The following is a 23,790-nucleotide window of genomic DNA, read 5'->3' as shown; positions in this document are numbered from 1 at the left end:
ATGACCAAACTCAATCGCCAAAGGTAGAAAAATAGATAGAAATGTTTGACTTTCCGTAAAAGGGTTATAGCAATAGTATTTTGAAAATGTCATGGTTGCAATGGTAATACAGCATATATGTAGCTACACACAGTTTGTGGCTTTGATTTGATTAATACTGCCATGTGATGGAATGACATGGGGAATTATACTGGTTCTGCCAAATATTGATATTTTTCTGGTGAATATCAAACCATATTCACCACCAAGAGATCCACAATAGTTTTATTAAATAGTACGAATTAGACTAAATAAGACATTGAGGATGCATGAAGACAATTTCATGAATAAATATAAATAAATAAATAAATAAATAAATAAATAAATAAATAAATAAATAAATAAATAAATAAATAAATAAAATAAATAGAAGGAATAAAAATGCCCATATAAAAAATTATAACTTCCGTGTTTTCCTTTCGTAGTGTGTAATAATAGTGTCTCCTAGAAATGTTTGGGAATAATCTGGCGATAGGCTTGCCAAACGTTTTTCCTGCTCAAATACATAGCTATCTACGGCCCTAGCAACCATTGTTTACAACGTTACTTGAGGTGTCCTTTTTTGACGTCACAATTGCCGTTGCACGCGCACTGAATACGTCAAATCCCGTGAATATATAGAGGATATTTAATGTTTTGTAGTTTGATATGGAATTTATATCACGAGTGGGTTAGGATTTTTAGATATTTTCATGAGTGCGAAGCATGAGTGAAAATATAAAAAAAAATCCTGTCTCATAAGTGAAATAAATTCCATATCCAACTGCAAAATATTGAATTTTCTGTTTGTTACATTTTCTTTGATTTTCCTTTTGCCTATGTCTTTGCTTAACACAGTGTCATATGCTGTGACTTCATAGTAGAGCGGTTGAGACGTCATAGCTTAAAAATTGTAAAACATATTTGGGAAGGAATTTGCAGTTTTAGTCTCTATTAGGATGGTTTAGTTACTATCTTTATCTTTTGCAAGCCAGATAGTATTTTTACAACACTCATATTGAAGAAAAGTTTTGTTGCTTTTTTGATATTCTCTCACACTGTAACAGAATATCACTTTGATATCCTTTCACACTGTAACAGAATATCACTTTTATTTAATAACAAAATCAAAGTATTTCACGTTTGGAAATTAAATAAGTAGTGTTAAATGTATGAACCGTTTGCGTTTGTATGGATTTCAAATTGGGACTTTAAATAGATTATATACATGTAATAAATCTCTTTACGATCTTGTATAACATAAAGAAAATTCGGAAGTTAATGATACTTACAGTTACCATGAACAAAATAGCAATGATTTGAAGTAATAATTTCTTGCTAGTTTATGACTAAAGTTATTTACTTATCAAAAAATGTATTATCTAAGTCACATTGAATTGTATTAATCCGAGAGAACTAAACCGAATATAAAATACTGATGAAGCTTAAAGAAAAGAATATTGTTGTTAAAGATGTAAATTCAAAATGTTTTGGTAATTATATACAAGGGTAAGCATCCAAGAAACCAAATATCTTTTTTTTAGATAAATACATTTTACCTATATAGAAATTTCCATATAAACGCCATATTTCTGGAATAAGATTTGAACATTTTGAATCGTGAAACAGGCCCGTAGGAAGCAATTTCAGTTGGGGGGGGGGGGGGGGCACAGCCATACATTTTTCAGTTGACAGCTGAGGGGGCACTACCAAAATTTTCCTGACAAGCAAAAGAAAAAAAAGTCATCAGACGTTTTTATTGAGGGGGTACAAGCATATATTACCTATGTTTACTATAGTAATCAATATATCGGCAAAATTATTGGGGGGGGGGGGGGGTTACGACGCCCACCCCCCACCCCATGCCCCCGGTTCCTACGGCCATGTGAATATTTAGACTACACCGTTGCCTTTGATAATTGCTTTCAAGTTCATAGAAATTTGGCCTAAAAGAGTATAAATATATTAAAACAGAAATTTAATCAGAAATCACATTTGAAGTTTTATTGCCCTGACAGCAAATAAATAATAATGTAGTACTGACCCTCTACTATATTTCTGGAATAAGATTTGAACATTTTGAATTGTAGAAATTTGGACTATACAATTGCCTTTATTAATTGCTTATAAGTTCATAGAAATGTGGCCTTGAAAAGTTGAAATATATTAAACGTGTAGAAATTTAATCAGAAATCAGTTTTATTGCCATGGAACAATAAATATTATCATAGTAGTGTGTGTGTGTGTGTGTGTGTGTGTGTGAGGGTTGTGTGTGTGTGTGAGGGTGTGTGTATGTGTACTGCACTGCACATGTAACCCGCGCCAAGCAATTTGTATCATATCATATCTCATATTTCTATTTCAGGTCATGGCAAAAGAAAGAACGGAGTGGATATTTTTTTATTCTGTTTTTCATTGACTTCAATAAGGAATGTTATTCATACAATACTTGGCCAAATACACCTTGTCTCTGCACAAACACAACGGCTGACTGCTCTTGTAAAAATTTGCAAACATTGCAACCTCTCAGTAATAAAATACCAAAATCAATTACAAGTCTAGACTTATCAGGAAACGATTTTCACTTTCTGAGCGACAATTTTTTTTGAACCCGTTGGTTTATTAGAAATAGAAAAATTGTATCTCAACAAAAGTACCATACTTGCAATATCCACAAAAGCATTCAAAAATGTCGCAAAAATCAAAGTGTTAAATTTGTCAAAAAATAATTTGAATTACAGGGCTATACAGGCAGTTCTAACATGTCTCAATTCTTCTTAATTTCAGACTCTCAACATATCAGATGTTGAAGAGGCCCCAGCAGTACTTCCAGGTAATGCATTTGAAAGCATTTATACCAATAGTTCCCTTCAAACATTACAGATGCAAAACTGGAGTTTGGAAATGGTCAAAGGAACTTCATTTAAAAATCTTACTGAATTAAATATTCTTGACTTGAGTAACAACAACATTGTGGAAATTAATATGGAGGGGTTTCACGACATAACAAGATTCAACCTTCTTACATGGAACAAACTTGAAAACGTTCCGACTATGTGTATGATAAAAATACATCCTTAGGACATTTGTGGCTTGCAATGAATCACATTTCAGACTCGCTGGAGTTTTATAAACAAGGACCTTGTTTACCCAAATTACAGTATCTAAATTTGTCATATAATGCAATTAGCATTTTGAGGAGCTATTCCTTGTCAACTATGAAAATGTTGCGTACACTGCGCATGGAAAATATGTTTACATACGATCTAATAATTGAGGAAAACGTTCTAACGTCAGACTCAATGACCGCCTTGTTATTCGGAAGTAATAAAAGAATAACGAAAGAAATGTTGCATTATAAAACCATTTTCAAAGTGTGCACAAATCTTATAATATTAGATATGTCAAGGTTCCACTTTTCTGATTTTGAAAATGAAGATTTCTTTGTAATGTTGTCTCCACTTATACATCTAGAACACCTTCAATTACAACACTCATCGTTGCATCTCGTTCCAGACATTTCTCTTCTTAACAGGCTAGTCAGATTAGACTTACGCGGTAATTATATTCGATATATTCAACAGGATTCGTTCCAAAACAATTCAAATTTGCGGTACATTATTCTCCGAAAGAACCAGCTCACATCAATCCGAAAGGATTCCTTTACAGAAGAAATGTGGCAGAGTCCAAATTTTACCATCGACGTTTCCTTTAATCCGTTTGCTTGTGACTGTGACCTTGAATGGTTTATTCATTGGGCAAACATTAATCGAGAAAAAGTTCATAAATAAAATTCAAATCAATGTGATTCGCCGAAAGAGTGGAAAAAACACCATGTAAGTGAAAATAAAGAACTTCTTAGATTGAGGTGTCATCCTTTGAACAGAGTTTTTGTAAATGCTTTAACAGTAGGAGCCTTTGTATTCATTTTTGTTTTTACTTTCGTATGCCTTCGAAAATTAAGATGGGATATAAAATTTTATTTACATAACTGCCTAGATGGAAGACGTAGAAAATACCAGATGTTCACTGACAAAGAAGTTAAAGAATACGATGGTTTTGTTGCTTATAATACACACAACCGGAAGTGGATTATGTCGGAACTTGTCGAAGTTTTAGAGAAAAAAGAAAATTATAAGCTTTGTTTGCATGAAAGAATTTTTTTATCCATTGGTTCTCATGTGGACAATATTTTAGAAAGTATTGAGGCCAGCCAAAAAATTTTACTTGTTCTAACAAATAACTTCATGGCAGATCAATGGTGCCAATATGAAACTATTATAGCCAATCACAAGTTAGTGAATGGTGAGAGGGAGAATATTTTCCTCATTGTTTTGGACAATATTGATTCAAAACACTTTACTGTGGCTCTGAAAACATTGCTGAAAGAAGCTGAAAGTATAGAGTGGACAACAAATGTGAGCGGAAAAAGATTGTTCTGGAAAAAAAACTGGAAGAATTCATGTGTAAATAAATCTACAAAAAATCCAACGTATATAGTTTTCCATGCAATTGTAAAATAAATTTCTAGAACGCACTTCTTTATTTCCAATTTTACAATGCACAGTTTTAAAAATAAATTATGCATATTAAGAGTTTATGAATGACAAATTATGAACCAACTGATCTTAATCTATTCATTTGTGCTGTTAATTTTCGGTTGTTTTTGAAATTTATAATTGAAATTTGAATTATGATGTGTACAACAGTATTTTGGCACATGTTTGTGTCAGCTTATATATTATCCTCGATATCTCTTTCTGTCTCAAGATATTAAGTCATTTACTTATACATGTCACAAGTGTATAGTTAGATTTAACAATGTTTCTTTTTGGAAATGTTATGACGAGCTTTTCTAAATCTCAGTCTTGTTAAATGTTGTGAAAAGTGAGAGGAAATGTAATAGATTAGATGTTTGTGAATTATCTTTCTTTTGCTAAATTTAAGCAATTCTTAATATTCAGACTTAAAAAATTCTGAATTTTTATCTACGCTAGCGCTTTATCATTTCTGCAATATTACGTGGTGGAGAATCTGGGTTATTTAGATAATCATTTTGGTAAATTATCCAAGAGGTTTATTATTATGATATTATTTTCAGTGCAATTCACTTATTTCATAACTTGTAAAATGATCTTCTAGGGATTGTTTATTGTGAAAGAAGTTATTACTATTATTATATTATTTTCAGCGGAATTCATTATCATTATGAATTATGAACTTCCATAAACCAGATGGCTATAAGAATCAAATCTCAATGAAATCGAAATAAAAGACACTACAGAGTCTGACAAATCTGTTTAATTTTTGGATGCTGTACTGACTATAGATGATAAGGGCCAATTAACAATTAAAGGATAACTGCACTAAGCGCTGGGTTTGGGGTCTTTTTTTTCGTCGCTTCTGTTGCTTTCACATCTTAACCTAATTTCACTTTTGTATATTTACTAATTAAAGAAGACTGTCAATTTGGCACCAAAATATAAATGTTAAAATGATTTTAGACTGTGATACAATAAAGTAATCCTATGTTTTTTGTCTTTACTGTTTTCCAAATATTGAGAATTTACACTTACCTGCCCTTGATTAAACATTAGGTATGCATGAGAGATTGAGCTAACTTTGTAAGAATGGCTCTAAAAGAGCTTGGTTCACTTTATGCATAAAATGGCTCTGTCCTTATATCAATTAATTGACTATCACCCTCTGTCCCATTTCATATATCAAAATAAAGTAGAGACTTAGTGCTTTCATTTCCTATAACAAAATTTCTTTTTGGGAATCCAGGTATTTGAAAACAATCTTTGAGAAAATGGAATGTTCTTGAATTTGCAGAAAACATGCGTATTTGACTACATTTAGCAAAGAATTAAAGTATGAGCACAGCCCACGATCCAAAAATTAAAACATGTTTTGTGATCATCAGAAATAGATCTTTCGGTATGTAAGGGTATATTTTGGATCAGAGCTTGTGCTCTATATGAAATATTGAAAAAATACCTCAATTTTTGGCCATTTTTAAGGGAATTCACAGGATATGGGAAAAATGACGCATTCTATGACGTCATAATGCATTGACTAGAGAGAAAATTACGTCATGTTCAATAGATACACTGTCACCAAGGGTCCAAGTTATGAATACTGCATTTTCAACCAAAACAGAGCAGTTTCGATTTTTCAGAAATTCTCAGGGCCAAAAAAGACCCAAAGTGGCTCTTGCTCTTAGATTACATAAATAACAATAACATGTTTAAAAATACGAGATTATTCTTTCCCATCTCCACCTTTATTCTGTATGGCACAAGTATACTATTAACAAAGGTTTCAAAACGAAATCAACAATATCAGCACATCCACGTAAGAAAAGAATACTTTGAATCGATGCCTGACAATTCAACGTGTTCGAGCACAGTGTCCTAGCTAGTACAAAACATGCTACCTTACAAGTCACGTGACGGAATTTAGTATTCACAGAGTTACCTGAGGGAAGATATTACGTGGGGATTTATAATATTCAACATGCCATAGACCTTGGTTACAACAGAGAGGGCGAATGTAAGAAGAGGCAGTTTTTCTCTTTTTTCACATGTTTGTCTATTAATCTCCGTTAGACACAACATCATCAATGCAAATATACAACTACTGTTAAACAAAGACCAATAGATAAACATGTATAAAGTATAAAAATGTATAAAGTCAGTGAAAAAGTGGACGTCTTCATTATCACACGGCGATTCAAGAACTTGTGATGATCCCCGCCTTTGAAAACAGCTTCGTACTTCGTAAATACATACTTTTATTTCATGTAATTACGTAAAGTTGTAGATTAGATGTTGACCGTTTCTGAAAGTAAAAGAAAAATACTTGTTTCGAAAGTTTATTTTGTTGCAATTTTGGCATGTCCTTAAGTGCAGTCATTCTTTATGACAAACGAGATGACTTCAGCTTTTCCATCGTCAACAATTCTTAATTATGTAGTAATGTTCCGCTATCACCTGCATACGGGGTTGACGTCTCCCAATGTATTCGATACTCAAGAACATGCTCCAAGTACGATCAATTTTTAAACCGAGGTAGACAACTGACAGATAAGTTGATTTTACAGGGATTTCAACAGCCTAGCTTAAAGTCAGTATTTTGTGAATTCTATGGTCGTTATAATGACCTTGTTAGCAAGTATAATGTAAATCCTATACAGTACCAATTTTGACGCATCATTGGCTGTATTTTGGCTTATGTTTTTTTCCATGCCAATTGTAATGTGTTTGTTTTAATGCTAAATTTGACTACGGAATCTACCGTTTATCTTATCAATACTCAGGGCTTATGGCGGGTGTAACCGGTAGAGGGGAGGCTTACTCTTCCAAGGCATTTGATCCCACCTCTGAAATTTCCAAGGGTCCATGTTTTATGCCCTGTTTGGAGATATGCATTGTTTTAAATTTTTTTGGAGATCGATCATTGTTCGAATATGTATGCTGATGCTTGATAGTCACCCCATCCCCATTTTCTCCAGATTTTAAAAAACACAGACGATAAAAGATATATATGAGGAGTGTACTTGATACGTAAAAAGTTGTTCGTGATAAAAAGATGTTATATTTCTGAATAGCAAATTACTGATAATCATTGCGATAAAGTGTACTTTGATATTGTACAGCTTATCGAAAAGATAAATTCCCGGGAGAGAGAAGGAGAGAGAAGGTGGAGGGATAAAAAGACATTAAGGACTAGGTAAGAACTTCCAGGCAAGGATATCTAACTTGCTATATTCAATAGTATAATGAATGTAAATACGAACTCTACTGTGTCTTCTTGCTCTTTCCTTATTGTGAAAAAGTTTAGAGAAGCTTACTAGTATAACTGTTGAAATCTCTTACTCTGTTAGTATTTTTACTCTAAAACTAGAAGAGATAGAGTTAGATATTGCAAAACTTAGCTTTTCCTACACAGAAAAAGGAAATGAATCAATACTGCACACAGTCTCCCAGAAAACTGCTTTTAATATTTTTTTTTACCTCTACTCTAAAATAATATTTAATTGAATATAGGTATCGGGGTTACCTTTGTTATGTTTCCAAATTGAATTCTATGAAAATGCTTCTTTTTCTACATAATTCTATTACAGTCGTAAAGTAATTAATCAATTATGACATCATAATAGATCTAGCACCAACAAAACAGTCTAAACTCATTTACTAGATCTTGACCTTAAGAAAGCGTGTTTAGACACTTTTATAATTCGACAATAACCAAAACTACAGCTTTGGGCTTGTTTGATTGCTACAAATCCCTGCACTTTAACGAAGTAAAATTTAAGAAAAATGGGAAATCTGCCGTGCTTTAATAAAGTATATTAAATCTATAATCAAGAAAAGTTAAGATATAAATGAAAGAAAGCAAAACCAACACACCAGTGTTGTTAGTTCATTTTCAGTGATGTGTGCAATGAACATACCACGTAAAACGTATACACAAACAAGAACACGTTCCAATGTTAACAAATACAGATGTTTGATGTAAGATATTAAAGAATGTCTTTATCATTGAGTATTAAAAATTTTCTTTATCAGTAAATTATCATGATCGGTGATTTTTTTCCCCCACAATTTCATTTTGATTTCCGAAAATGATGCATCGAAAACATAATCACCCTATTATAATTCATCAGTTCATCGGATATATCCAAAGAGTATTTATCATATTATATATATTTATCAATGTCGTCCTTTCTAGGAATCAATATGTCGACTCAGATTGAAGAATCGTCATCTCAAGAGGAGGCTGTGTTGATGAGGTTTTCTTTTACTCTTGCCTAAATAAACATATACCAAATTTGACTACAGAAAATTCCGTATATCTAATCAATACGTAGGGCTTACAGCTGGTGTGACCGGTCTAAAATCGAATAATGACACCCGTAGAAAAATGTCAGGGGGTCTTTTCGAAATATTGACTTTTTTGAGACTGTTGAAAGCCCCGTAACATCATCTTATTTGTTAGTACCTTCTTTTAAAAAGTTACCAAGCGTATCAAATAAGTAAGGAAACTTACACACCATATGCAGGCGATAGTGCAATTTTACTACAAAAGTAAATGGTAGAAGTTGACAATGAAATATTTATATATTAAGAAATATTTGTGACAAATGTTTTCCTTCGGACAAATAAAGTATTCTCAAAAAAGTTACATGTATATCAGATTGTTTTTGATCAGAATCGTAAGGACAAACTGGATATTTGCTCGAGCAACTTAGCAAAATACATGTTTGTTCGAACAGATTTGATGTTTCTTCTACATACAAGATTTTTCTTTCTTTCCTTTGATAAAGGAGAGCATCCAGGAAATCAAAAATGTACATATATAAAGCACATGGATTAATTGCACTTTAGGGCGAGATATAGATATCTGCATGATTAATTTTTTTATTGACTTTGCTGTTTCTGAGCTCTCAATGAAGCTTTACTTACAGTTTAGGTTGAAATTGCTTTGCATCTCCATTTTTGTTTGCAACATACAATGGATAGTTATTTAATGCTTGTTCTTTCAGCTTTTATAAAAATGTACCAAAAGTATATAAAACATCACAGTTTTTCTTATTCAAATTGTTAGATACTTTTACTATATCTAAAAAAAATTACGTGTATGTACAATGTTACAACCATTGACTTAAAAATACATTCGTTCGAACGCAACTTAATTGACCAATAAATAGACATTCTAAACAAATCTCTCTCTCTCTCTCTCTCTCAGGAATATACACGGGAAAATCAAAATGGAAACATCCGCATAGTGCACATTGAAGTCGATTAATGGTTCAATTTATCATAAAACAGATCATTTCATTCGAAAGATTTAATGAGACCAAAGTATCATCTTTTAACAAAATAGAAAAAAGTATTTTAAAGGAGACTTCAAGGGATTTTTTCTATGGAGGTCACTTTCTCCAGGTAGGGGAAGCAGATTTATAGGGTTATGTCACTTTTCCTACGGACAAAAGAGTCATTTTTCGAGGTCGAATAATGACCAGGGGTCATTTTTCGACATGGAAATTTGACCGGCAGTCATTTTTTTTACTTTGGAAAATGACCCTCGCTCATTATTCGTCTTTACACCGGTAGACAGGAGATGCTTTCTTCTCCTAGGCACCAGATTCCACCTCTGTAATTGGGTATGTGTTTATACCCAGTTCACATATCTGTATTTGAATTTTTCTTTAGATGTTAATCTTCAATATTGTCAGGTTTATTTAAGAAAAGACAAAAGAAAAAAAACTACCTTTTCGTCTGATTTTAAATTGATAAATTATGCCTTGTAGGGAACCCGAACATGGAAGAGTGAAAAGACTAACAAGGGCATTTGAGGAAAACAGTCTTAAAAAGTAAGCTACCCCATTTTTGTACTCAAGTTTTTGATTTGAATATTTGTGTAGATTTCTTAGTCAATGAAACATGAGATTAAAAAGTTTTAGATAAAAATTAAATAATGATTTTTTTTCAGAACATTTATACATCCCGCGAGGCGAAGGTCAGGGTTTTGTGCTCAAGCACAGGTACCTGTCCGAAGTAATATACAAGGCTTGTAAGCTGATTTCTATTACATACTGAATTAATACACACATTTTATAGTAAATATCCCTGCTGCTTATTTACAAAATGATTTCGAGTCTAGCAACAGAGAGCAAATAAATTCAATTTGAATTTTTTTCTAAATGAACTTCTTTTTTTTAAAAGAGATATTGATGTTCCGAAGATTCGTGAAACGTTTGGGTCATTACAAAATCTACTCCAAAAAGAAGAATTTGATGGAGACATGAGATTAGAATTAGAGTGTATCTTCCCCAATTATCTCCAGATGCTAGAAGAAAGAATTTGTGATCTGGATAGAGAAGACAATGGAATTGTCGTTGCAGGTTTGTATTGTTCCAGTCGTCAACTTTGGTACAAATCGAGAAAAATAGGAATTTCATTTGTAAATTTTCGAGTAATGTTTAATAAATCTGAAATAATGAATAAAAATAGAAAAAACCTAAAAGGAAACTAAAATTAATATTTAATAATTGAGATAATTTTGAACAAATCGCTTGTAAAATCTCAGTATATTTTAGTATACCATTTAAAATTTATTTCCATCTCGACTGTTTGTTTGATCGGAATAAAAAGGAAAAACCCTTACGTTCTCTATTTTACCTAATCTTCCAGACACTATTTAGAGGAATATACATCTCGTCTTATTTATCTCCCTTATGACTCATATTTGCAAATTCAATATTTTAATTACCCGCTTTTTGATCGTTTTCAGGAGAAACAAGCTCTGGGAAATCAACTCTGATAAACTCACTGATTGGAGAAAATATCCTTAAGTCCAGAACAACAGAAAATACTTCAACTATTTGTAGGATTTGGGATTCAGAGAATATTGGATTAAAAGTCTACAACGAAAAGAACGAATGCATTCACTCCAATCTGGGTTACACCAGAGAAGAACTCCCAGCTTTCCGGAAGGAAATTCAGAAATTTACAGACGTAGATAGCATGCCCGAAAACTGCTCCTTTGTGGATATCTTATTCCCAGTTTCCTTGTTAAAGGTTTTAGGCCTGCTTAAATCAAATTCTTTACAGTTAATATTCAGGAAGTTATTTTATTTTTAAACATAGCAATAAATTTTAATGTTTTAAAGAAATAAATTCCTTTTACAACTGCCAAATAAATTTAAAATATTCTTAACATTAAATCCAATTTAAATTTATACGCAATGTTAACTCTTCACTTTTTGTAAGGGAAAAACAATTCTAGTGGATACACCAGGGGTAGGAGGGACAAAGAGCCTAGCAGAGTTAATGATGAAATATTTACAAAACGCTGTGGCTTTCATCTTCGTTGTGAATGCGTCAAATGCTGGCGGAATACAGGATGATAGGGTTGGTTTTGATTTCTTATAGGGCGAGGTACTCTTTTCTATACTTAGTTTATTGTATTCTAAATATACATTGACGTAATCATTATTTCGAAGCACTTTACTAAGGTTTTACAAAGCTCCCAGTACCGTCTGTAGGTTTATTAAAGTTGAAAGAAACCTATAGCTTAATGTCAGTTCATTATGGCCAAGGCTTTGAAATATAAATAGAGGTTTGTTGTAAGCAGACCACTGTATATATGGAAGACAAATTAAAACAAGATGTGTTTGTGAAACACTGATGCCCCCATATGGCAACTTCTAGCTTAGGTTAAACTTTCTTAAAATACAAATCAAATATGTTGGTACCAAAAGTAATGTCTTGTTTCGAGGAATATACCTGTGAAATATAAAAGCCCTAGCAGCAACCATTAAATAGATATGGAAAAGATTAAAGTTTTTGAAGAGTAAGTCGAACATCTAGGTCAAGGTCAAATGGTCAAAATTAATGGTGCCCAAGGAAAGGCCTTTTCACAAGAAATACACATGTGAAATATAAAAGCCATAGCATCAATCGTCCAAAAGTTATAGCCAAGGTTAAAGTTTTTCAAAAGTAGGTCAAACTCTAAGGTCAAGGTCAAAGGATTACAATTGTTGGTATCCAAAGGAAGGGCTTGTTACCAGAAAAAGATATGTGAAATATGAAAGCCCTAGTACCAACTTTTCAAAAGTTATGGCCATGGTTAAAGTTTCCAAAAGTAGGTCAAACTCCAAGGTCAAAGGGTCAAAGTTGTTGGTATCCGAAGAAAGGTATTGTCACAAAGATGACATATGTGTAGTATGAAAGCCGTAGTACCAACCGTTCAAAAGTTATGGCCAAGGTTAAAGTTTTCTAAAAGTATGTCAAACTCCAAGGTCAAAGGGTCAAGTTGTTGGTATCCAAAGAAGGTCTTGTCACAAGGAATATGTACATGTAAGGTCAAGGTCAATGGATTACAATTAATGGTATCCAAAGGAAGGCCTTGTTACCATGAATAGATATATGAAGTATGAAAGCCCTAGCTCCAACCGTTCAAAAGTTGTGGCCAAGTTTAAAGTTTTCCAAGAGTAGGTCAAACTTCAAGGTCAAGGGTCAAGGTTGTTGAAATCAAAAAATAAAGGTTTTGTCACAAGGAATACACATGTGAAATATGAAAGCCATAGCTCCAACCAATCAAAAGTTATGGGCAATGTTAAAGTTTTTGCGGGCAAACTGATAAACAGACACACAGACAGACAGACGGACGGACAGTGCAAAAACTATATACCCCCGAGTCTTCCATACGGGGGCATAAAAAGTAAACACCATTACAAAATGATTTTGTATACAAAACATATTATTTGTAACGAGAACGTTACTATTCCTCTGAAAGGTTGTAATATGTACTTTGATTTCCTTCATTTCATCAAGCTTCCGCTGATCTTGAGGGAAATCCTACGCTATCATTCAGCCAATAAAATGCCATGCTTTGACCCAAGTGACGTCATTTTTGTGACAAATAAATGGGACGTCATCTACTCTTCCTGCGAGGAGGACAGCGATGAAGACGATGTAGCTCTTACTTGGGAAAAAGTCAAGACATCAATCAAGAAACACTGGGGATCTGTGAAAGATGACCAAATTTTTCAAATCTCACTGAAAAAGGTTTGCGTGATTGCAGTATAACTTTAATTTTTAATGTATAATATAGCATCATCAAATTGATTAAATATATTCTACAATTGACTAGATGATAAAAATACAAAAAATGGATTTTAACATTGATTTTTCTGTTTTTGTAGATAAAAGACAGTGAAAGCAAATTCAAAACTGAATATAGAAGATTTGAAGAAAAATTGCAAGAAATAATTAATCGAAATCACGTTACTCGAAAACAAAAACATTTAAGGTTCTTATAATTCAAGTTTATGCCCAGATACCTTACTAATGAGACTTTTAAATCTGTTTCCTTTTTCCTACATTTACTGACAATCAGAAAAAGCTCTTTGGTTGTGTATTTCAAGCACTTCAGGAAGAATATGTACAGTACTTTTTCTCTCTATACTTAGGTTTCTGGATCATATTTTAAGAGTTTTGGAGAGAGGCATATGTGGAAGGATTTTGACATCTAAACTCTCTGAAGTCGAACATAAAAAGCTTGCTGAAAGGCACATTAAGACCATAAATGAACTGGAACACAGGAAAGAAGAGGTATCGAATTTAAAAAACAAAATGCCTGGAATTTTATACATAAAAATATCAATTAATATGTAAACTAGACTAATTAAAATCAAAATAAAAAAATAATTGTTTTTAAATGTAGTCTGTCAAACCACCGCGCTACCACCATATCATGAACTACTGTCAATGATAATTTGACCTGTTTTCAAAGAAAAGTTTTAATTAAAAGACAACGCAGTTTTCTTTGAATACGCTAGTTTCGAGATTGTAACTCTCCTACGATAGAGGCGCAAAAAGTATCTATATCAGCATGGAAGTGGGACAGGTTGTTAATGTTTACAAACTTGCATAAATAAAAGAACGATTGCTATGGCTTTTAAAATTCATTTGATGTTATAAAAGATGATAATGCTAAGGAGTGATCATTTTGATAATTTTGTAAAGCTCTTCTATATATATTTACAAAATTTATTTTCAGTTAGGATACTTGAAAACGAAAGAACTATCATAGTCTTTATAAAAAAAAATAATTCTTTGATTGCACAGACCTTTTCTATAAAGTTATAGGGCTCTTAGAAGTTATTTTAAGGAAAAGAGTCATTCAGAATGCCGACGTACAATGATCAGGTGCGTGAGCACTATAAGTTGTGCTAATAAATTTATCAGTAAAATGTGCATATTCGCTACTGAGAACGTCATGGCAACGAACCCGAAGTGCAATATGTATATTTTATAATAATAAACTTGCTTATATGTAATGAGAAAATGTCAATTAATGAATATGGTATTGTTCAAATATCAGACGGAAAAAGTAGTGCATTTCAAGTTTTCACATTTTACTAAAGCTGTTAAAAATTTGTGATTTAATTAAAATATTTTAATGGATTTTTCTGAATACAATATTTCTTTTATATTAAATAATAATCTAACAAAGGTTTGTGATCCGCACCGCTAGGGTTTTCGAGAGGCAGTGCAGATTACAAACCCTTGCCTAGCAAAGATGCAGTAAAAGGTGCATTTTCGCTCCTTTTATCCTTGATATAAATGAAAACAGAGCACCCGAAGTACAATATGTCAATTTGAATTTACAGCAGGTATCAAAATAAACAAAATAAATCGATCAAGAAAGCCCTAAGTGAACCATGCTCTTTCAGAATCGATCAACTTAGCAGTTTACAAACAATCAAAATTATTTGATGAATATCAAATACTGTATACAGGGTTATTTTCGCCCCGTATTAATTTCGCCCTTTCACACATCCAGAAAATTTTGCCCCGTTTTAAATTCGCCCAATCACAGTTCTGTTTAAGAAAATATACTGTGTTTTTTGAATTCACCCCGTTTTAAATTCGCCCTCCTGTGAGTAGGGCGAAAGGGGCGAAAATAAAACGGGGGCGAAAATTTCCCTGTATACAGTAGTATAAAATTAATTCAGGTTGGCTAAGTGTTGTTCTATTACGAATCTTTTGTCGTACAAGTTAACCACAATTCGTGTTGCAGTTACAATCATTAAACGGGTTCTCATAAGCCTGGACCAACCATCAAGCATCGTGATCTATTTGTCATTGCTCCTTAAATCTACCGCAAAATTAGATAATTTTGACTCGTAGGACAACCTGCAGATTAGAAATGGAACACTATACGTTGCTAATGCTAAGATGAACACCTTTTTACCAATAGAGAAATGGACTTCGGAATTTTTTATTTTCACTAATATTACATGTATTATGTTAGAAAAATTTAGTTCTAAAGCACAGGATTTGCTAAAATATATCCGAGACATTAGGATTGCAGCAAGCAGGTCCAGTATTTAGTATAAGTACAACGAGCAGTTTTGTCAACGCAAAGCCCTTTCACCAGATATTCCATGAGGGAAGTGAACACCGAATGCTGGCTCATGTATGCATTAGCTGGATTGATTAATTGATTGTTTGTTGTTTTACGTCCCGTTTGAGAATTTTTCACTCATGTAGAGACGTCATCATATACCGGTGAAGGGCTTCAAATTTAAACCTTTAATTCACTTGGCACTCAGGGCCATTGAGCAGTGAGGGTTTTTTATCGTGCCAACGCCTACTGTTACATGGGGACTCGTTTTTTAATGTCTCATCCGAAGGACCCGCAACTTTCACTTCAAAGTGCCGAACGCTTGGCGAAGGAACAGTTGCTACCTATTTTTTATCGGCTTAGGTCAGTCATGGCCGTGATTCGAACGCACGACCTTCTGATCACGGAGCGAGCGCTCTACCAAAACCTACCGTGACGGTCAGCTGGTAACACACACACACACAATCTACAAACATGCAACATACTTCCTTAAACAAATTACCATAAGGTTAACAAACGTTGGTCTGTTGTTATGTTTAGGCCAAATGTTTCCGGTTACCCAACCCACCCTATTTTTTTCCAGTCAAAATCCCGACCCTATACTTTTTTCGGAAAACAACGAGTTTCCACAACTGTTTCTTTATTTACGAAATCGTAATGGCGGCGCACTTGTTGATTGTAAGAAGTCTGTATTTGTTGCTGTTTCGTATCGTTAATATAATCAAAAAATGAATTGAAGGCCTACGTAAATCAACCGGTGTAAACAAAAACTTGAGAATTCCCATTTCGTGGAATATTTCTATCAAAATTATTCATACCCTTCCCGTTGTATGTCGATCCCCTTATGAAGCTTCCTTTTTTTCCGCATCCTTCTGTTTAGCTTATTTTGGTTTATTGAGAGTAAGTGAAGGTCTGTGCATTCAACTCTCGGATCTACATTTTGTCTCAGCAGGTCATCTTATAGTAAAGATTCGAAAGTCAAAAACAGATCAGACAAGTCACTCAACTTTAGTCAAATTAACCAATCAAGCTGATTCTAGGGTCTGTCCAGTTAATCAGATCAAAGCGTACTCAAATATTTAGGTTAAGCAACTCCAGCACAATCATTGTTCATACATTGTACGAACAACAAACCCAACACATTTTTTTTTTCAATTTCAGCTTTGCAAAAAGCACTTAATTTCTTGTAATTCCCAGGTCATAATAGGTCACATATCTTTCGCATAGGTAAACCAGATCTAAGCACAAGAATGATGGAATTCAAATGCTTAATATTTAACGTACATTCGCACATTTTTTTTTATCAGGTATGTACCTGTATTTCTGTTGACAATGCCTATGGCCGATTCTTGGGTCAAGTAGATCCAAAAAATTTTTATCGATTCCTTTCCAAATCAAAAACGCCTCCGAATTTCCTCGTCACTCATGTTTTGTACAGAAAAACATTCTCTAAAAACCCTCTCCGCTCTTTTTCTACCCAACTGACCAAACATTACGTTAGCCGCCATTCTTAATGAGCTTTTAAAGAAGCCCTCTTGGCTTCATTAAAATTAGAGAAGTTAATGAAGCTTTAATGCACCGTTCGTTCATTAAAACATTGATATAACGGAATTTAATGACACATTAAGCAGATAGCTTAGTTTGATTCAGTTTTGTGTTTTACAGTTAATTGTTTGGGGTTGATGCGAGACCATAAATGAATGAGTAATGTATATCTATGCACAGTGACATAGAATGTCTTATTAATGTCCCAATAATTTAATAATTTAAAGGTGAAAGTCAGTCAGACTAGTACAAGATAACAGAGGATCCAAACTATGTGGATTAGACTGTTTGTTTTGTTTGTTTGTTTAATTGTTGTTTAACGTCCCTCTCGAGAATTTTTCACTCATATGGAGACGCCACCACTTGCCGGTGGAGAACTGCAAATTTTGTCCTATATTCGGCACTTACGGCCATTGAGCAGTGAGGAATCTTTTTCGTGCCAGCACCTACCGTGGCACGGGACCTCGGTTTATACGGTCTCATCCGAAGGACTGGTCTCCACGTCCCACAGTGGGATTCGAACCCGCGACTTAAGGATCAACTCCTTACTCCGCGACTCTAGAGCAGACGCTCTAACCACTGCGTCATGCGGGCGACGATTAGACTGTAGATTTGAATGTTTACATATTGATGTGCACAGTAGTCAGCTAGCAGGGTAAAATTCAAAGTAACCAAGTCTATAATTAATATCTGCTATTTTATTTCTGTAACACATTTCAGACAAAAACCCCTATAGTGGCTGTAAGGTTTCATTTAAATCGGTATGACTACATATAAACAATCGAAGTTTTATTACAGGAATATACTTTTCGGACGAAGTGTGCTGTTCTCTTATGCAGAGACTGGATAAGGGTATTTTATGGTACACTTAGGAAGCCTGCCCCCTCTTTAATGAATTGTGCCATAAAATCTACAGTTTTACTAGTATTTTTTTTTTTACCATAATGTGGGAAACATAGACATTTGGTAGATTATTTTAAATGTTATGTCATTTCCCCAGTCTACAACTTTATTTTGAATATCGTTGCCAGACGTTTATCAGAGCACTTCTAGAGGTCCAAAAGATACCAGGAAAATTCCATGTATGACTTGATTTTTCATAAAAAACTATTCTGTTAGTTTATCAATATTCATATCGTTGCAGATTGAAAGTAGTCTCCGATCCCAGTTAGATTCCATAATTTTGGCCCTCAGCAATGATCTTATGAACTACGTAAAATCAGAAGAAGGAAAAAATAAAATCTTAAATCCACCAGGTAAAAAAGACATAAAAGAAGTAAGTGTTTTTACATTGGAAAGGAAAGTAAAGGAAAGATACATGGCCTTTCTTGATAACTGGCGCCAGTGTCCAGAAGTAATCAATGCCTTTGGAGATCTCGAGCGACAAATCAGAGACTCTTTTAGTAGACTGAAAGGAAAAATTGAAGAACTAGAAAAAGATTTGTTGGGTTCCCAGTATTCTTCACTGAACAGAGACGTTACAACGCCGCCTGGTTGGTTTCCTTTGCTAGATATCGCTGGGACTCTATCGACAATTGCTGGTATAATACTATCTTCGCTTTTTCCTGCAGATTCAGATGGGAAAAAATCGACGATCATAGACAAAATCTATGAGAGATGCATTATGGTGTATGACACAGACATTGTAATAAACGATTTACAAAGCATTTACGGAAACCACTACAGAGAAGTAATTAAGTGGATGCTCACTTTGTCATTAGGTGATGATATCACAAGCTTGAAAAGAACAGTAACACAAGTGTACGAGAAGCGAGAAGAGTACAAATCTAAGCATGAAAATTATCGAGTCTTTAAAGAAGCATTGAATGAATTAAAACGTCAGATCGAGGAAACAAATGGTAAAATACTGAACTGCTTAGTCATCGTTTTTTTTCCAGACCCCACTTTTATGATCAAGTCTGCTCTGTGAGCCATTAAATATTTTGAATTCTCTGTCAGATAAAAATCAATCAAAATATTTATTATGAATAAGTAAATCAAAAAATTATATAAATATAGTAGCACTTGAATCATTTTGGCCATTTAGTGGATCTTTCATATCTTAAATGTCTGATGATTTAGAGTAGCAATAAATATGACAACTCACATTAACATATTCAGAGTGTGGAGGTTAACTTAAAGCAAAATTCCCCCTCGACTGTTTGCCAGTTTTATGTTGTATTTCGTATCTACTGAAATGAATCTCCTAAGAATTAATAGTATTAATTTTGTTAATTAAAAAAATATCAAAAATATTGAAATATATAAAACATATTCTATTTAAATCTTCTTATTTGGTAGAGAATAGAAGTTAATATAGCTAAATTTTATCAACGAACAATTTTACCCATGAATTAAAATGTAACAGGTATTGATATTTAATATTTACTCAGTCCATGCTTAGTTTGATATCCTTTTTATTTTTGTTTCAGATGATATTGTACAAATTCTTGAAACGACCCGCTTCTAAGGAGTACTGACTGGATTCTGATTATATTGACACTTCAGATTTTTTAAAAATATTCTCCGAATCTTATTGTAAATGTAACAATTATTAATTAAAATAAAATACTACTGAAAAGGATTTAGCTTACATAAGCCTTAGGCCTAAATTATCATTTCTGTTCGGATTGCCTGTTTTTCAGTGAGTATTTATTGTCGTTTGTAAAAAAAAAATGCATGTTCAATTTGTTCTAGATCCAGCACATAACATCATTTTCAAAGTTTAGCAATCAACCTAATTGTGTAAAGCTTCTTTAATTTTGCTCATATACGTGAATGAAGGAATTCAGCAGTGTGGTGTTTCATCTTTTCATTTACGAGATATACCTCGAGCGAATTACGTTTAAGCTTCCGATCTTTATCTTTTGAAACCGAATATTAGAATAGAAATTCGGTTTCCGATAATGAACATTCTTCATGCTACAAAAATTAAGAAGAAAGAAATAAAAATTCAAATACTTGAACTGTTGCATTATAATGGATATCAATTTTAGATAAATTACTACTTGTTGCATATTGAAACAAAGTCGTAAGCCAAGCTGTCCGTCTGAAGGCAAACTACCTTTTTCAACTGTTATAATTCAAAAGCCAAAGGAGTCAATAAAAGCAATAAAGAGCCAAAGGAGATGTCTTCATAAAGTTTTTTGTTACTGTTCTCATAAAGGAAATCAGAAAAATAACAAAGTTTTTTTTTATTAATTTCAGATTATGATATGGTTGCATGCACGTTTAAAATAGACCAAAAAGAAATATCGAACCTTTTGTATATTTGTCGCAGCAAACATCTCATATATCTAAAATCGATTTCTTATCACCTGTTTAAACATATACATGTATGTGCATAGATTCAGTAAACAATTCGTTTAATTTCCCAAATCTCTAACTGTCTCTAATAAATTTAAACATCATTAACCAAAGTTTTGAAGTAAAAATGTTTATACAATATATATCACAGCATTTGACAGAGAGAAATGTTACGGATATGTTTCCCAATACAAATTTATGATGACTATAGCAAAGAGGAAAGTTTAATTGACAAAAACCTTCAAATCAATATTGGAAAATGGCCTGGGCAATCTGTAATAAATCGTTTTTAATTTTGAATGCTGAGCAATTACGCTTTGGCGTGGTATATCACGGCTGCTCATTCGGTAGAGCGCTCGCTTCCTGATCGGAAAGTCGTGTGTTCGAATCACGGCTGCGACTGACTAAAGTCGACAAAAAATTGGTAACACTTGGCACTTTGAAGTGAAAGTTGCGGGTCTTTCGGATGAAACCTTAAAAACCTAGGCCCCTTGTCACGGTAGGCGTTAAGGCGTTAAAGAACCCTCACTGCTCAATGGCCCTGAGTGCCGAGTAAAGGTCAAAATATGAAATCCTATATACCGGTATATGGTGACGTCTCTATATGAGAGAAAAATTCTCGAACGGGACGTTTAACAAAATAAAATCAATCAACCAATCCTGCACACACTTATAAAGAAGAGTGTTAAGAATTATGTCATTATTTATTGATGATCATGGAAAGTTGTTAAACAAATACACTGTCTTCCTTTAAAGGTGTATTGTTTATTACCAGAACATTCTTGTTGAAAGGCTTAAATACCAAGTGCAATACCGATACCGTGCGTAGTCTGCTCGCCAGGTAAATCTTAAACTACTGAGAAGAAAAACGCGTTATTTTGGTGCAAAATATTTAGGCCTGACCGATTATCTTTACGATAAAGTGCAGGATATATAAATTTTGTAGGACGCAGAATAGTGCCTATAAACTTTTTTCGAACAAAAAATCGAACGTAGGAAATTTTTCTTTTTTCGCACAGGAGCCTAGGTAAGTTAATCCTGCTAAGGGTATTGTGTAAAAAATGGCGAAGTGATTTATGTTTATCATTGTTTATGTTTTTTTTTTTAGTTTGGCCTTTAGAATTATACCTTATCAAAAATCATGGGTGTACACTTGAGCTTCAATTAATAATATTAACATTAATTGTTCGACGGTGAAATATATAGTAAGTAAAATACAAAACATAGATATGTGATAAGTATGATCAGCCGTTCAAGTATATTTTCAGCAGTACACTTCGCCAAATAATTTGCTTAAATTTTCACTAATTCAGAGTGTGATTCTCATATAAGATAAGTCTCGACAATACCTCCATCAAGCTTTCCTCTCCTCCGCACATGTCACAATATAAAAGCGGGGGTTAGAGTCAGAGGAATCTCGGATTACCTTCCCTTAAATAGGTTACGCTAAGGTATATACATTCAGCTAAAATGTCTGACAGGACAGATACATTGATGAAATTAGTAGAATGTAATGCACCAAGACTGACCTATTGAGAATTTTGTGATAAAATAATGAAATTTGGCAGAGATATTCTGAGCACATTTGTATAATTTGGCCAACACAGAATCCAGTCATGATATTTTACAAATGGCCGCGAACACTGTTTGTCTGGGAAGGCTTTTAATCTTTGTATTATCTCACCTACTGATAGAAGAGCACTTATTGAATAACTTTAAAACATGATTAAGTGCTAAGCAAAGGGGAATCAAAATAACAATATACTATCATATTTCAACAATTCACACATGTCTTTGAAAATTAGCATTTATGAACATAAATGTGTTTTTGGCAATCATTGTAAACGGAGAGTTATCTCCTACTTAAGAAATAATTAGGAAGAGTTATGCAATCTTGGTCCCCCACCTTTGATTTTCAAGAACATAACGTTGAATATATTATGTAATACTCTGTGTTCATGTTGGTATAATGATTTTTTACAAGCAGATATGTTTTCGACTCGGATGTGACAATATATGCTTTTAATATACATCCGGGTTATGTTTTTGTTAGATAATTTTTGTAACTAGTTTTTTGTTTTCATATTACGTCATTTAATTAATAAATAACAATTTTCAAATCTAATTTGTGTTTGAGTGATTTATGAAAATCAAACAGAGCCAAAATAAATGAGAGGATAGAGATTTGACAAAAACATCTTTTCCTCTTGTACACATACCAACGTTACAATCCCTCTTCAAACCCATGAACCTTTATTAATTGACAGTACACAATGAACACAAATGTAGCTCATATAAAAACCATTTCTTTTCCATATTCAGCAAAGACATGCTATCATCGTTTTTTTTCTGAACACGTCTTCCATAGACAACACATAGTAACTTTTGATTTTTTATAAATGTTTCCACATCAACTGACTTTACTTTAAGACATATAGCTGCTCAGATTATGATAGGGTTGCATGTTATGTAAAGGATCTTGGCGGTCATTTTGAAAATTCTTGCAAACCCCTTTAGAGGCGTAAAAAATGAAGTAGTCCAATATATTGCCAGTTTATTTATGCAGAGTATTACCTTACGTAAAGTTGTTAATTTTAGAAATATAATTTTAATCAGAGTATAGGATAATAAATAAAGCAAAATCTATCTCTTTTACATTGAGTTAAATTGGGATGGTAAGCTATTAACTTGTGTGTTTCATCTCAAAAAGTTGAAGAAAGCTACTGCAGTAATACTTTTCTTTCTAGGTATTGCAATGTCGACTCAGATAGAAGAATCTATATCAGAAGGGAAGTGTAGTGAACAAATGAGGTATTTAATCTAAAAAAAAAAAGATGACTGCAATTTGAGAGATAAAGACACTTCTTGATTTATCAGGTTTGTAATTTTGAATATAATTGTAGGCAATCGGAAAGTGGAAGAGTCAAAAGACTCGCTCGGGCTTTTGAGGATATTACCTTACAAAAGTAAAAATCTGTTAAGTTACTAATGTATTAT

The 23,790-nt window shown here is 33.2% G+C and overlaps 1 pseudogene; it reads left to right on the top strand.

The window, feature by feature from the left end:
• LOC133196953 (uncharacterized) lies at positions 1-23,763 on the top strand (annotated as a pseudogene).
• The last annotated feature ends 27 nt before the right edge of the window (positions 23,764-23,790 follow it).

The sequence above is a fragment of the Saccostrea echinata genome, unplaced genomic scaffold (genome assembly GCF_033153115.1).
Source record: "Saccostrea echinata isolate AGI-Se365-2 ecotype Australia unplaced genomic scaffold, CSIRO_AGI_Sech_v1 ptg000030l, whole genome shotgun sequence".
Taxonomy (NCBI): Eukaryota; Metazoa; Mollusca; class Bivalvia; order Ostreida; family Ostreidae; genus Saccostrea; species Saccostrea echinata.
This window is presented reverse-complemented; position numbering and strand designations above follow the sequence as displayed.